Source organism: Portunus trituberculatus, chromosome 44, assembly GCF_017591435.1.
Source record: "Portunus trituberculatus isolate SZX2019 chromosome 44, ASM1759143v1, whole genome shotgun sequence".
In the NCBI taxonomy this organism is placed as follows: domain Eukaryota; kingdom Metazoa; phylum Arthropoda; class Malacostraca; order Decapoda; family Portunidae; genus Portunus; species Portunus trituberculatus.
Window position 1 is genome coordinate 22,812,840 of NC_059298.1, and position 1,006 is coordinate 22,813,845.

Genomic DNA, 1,006 nt, shown 5'->3' on the forward strand with positions numbered 1-1,006 from the left:
GTAGTGTGAAATAGTGTCAGTACTGATGGAGAAATGGAGAACTGTTTCGTGTCTCCTTCCCTTCACAGTATGTTATGCAACCCTTTCACTTCCATATATATCATTCTCTTCCCGTAATCCCCTGCAACTCTTCTCACACTTCAGGCACGTTAATTATTCATGTCACCTACACAATACTAAATCAATCTGTCATTCTGTCTTTATTTGTTCATGAAGATTATTACTTTGTTTATACTGCTCTCAGTGTTACCAAAAGCCGATCATTGCAGTGAAAGGGTTAACTCTATAATACTGTTTTCCTTTAACATTCTGAGTAGAGTGAAATATTGTGTTCATTCATGTAGAAAAGACACGGAAGGAAAAAAAAAATAAAGGTTAATTTTGTCATTTATAAGCATTAAATTTAAAGCTATTTTAGAAGTTAATTTCCTATTGTGAAAAAATGTTAGCATGAAAGACGCTAGGGTTTTTTTCATTCAGCACAGGATAAGATAAGAATCTATTGTGCATAATTGTGTGTGAAAAAAGGTTTTAGGTGATAATAGACAGAAAATGTCAGAGTAAAAGATTTGAAAGAAAGAAAACTCTGTCTATCTAATTCACCACTACCACCACCATCACCACCACCATCACCAGCATCACCACCACCTTATTCCAGGAAAGAAATTAAAACAAAAAAATTCTTGTCTATCTATATAATATATGATCACTAACATCACTACCACCACCACCACCACCACCACCACCGTATTCCAGAAGAGAAAGATGAAAAATAAAAAGAAGAATCTTGTTAATCTATCTAGTACATGATCACTACTACCACCACCACCACCACCACCACCAGCCACATCACATCACCACCACACACTGCTCAAGAATGTCCATCACTCACACAATAATTTATCATCACCGCCAACATAGGAATGCGATTCTCACCACCACAATCTCATCCCCACCATACCTACTATTCCTCTCTCCTTCCACCGTCCCCTCCTCTGTATACCCT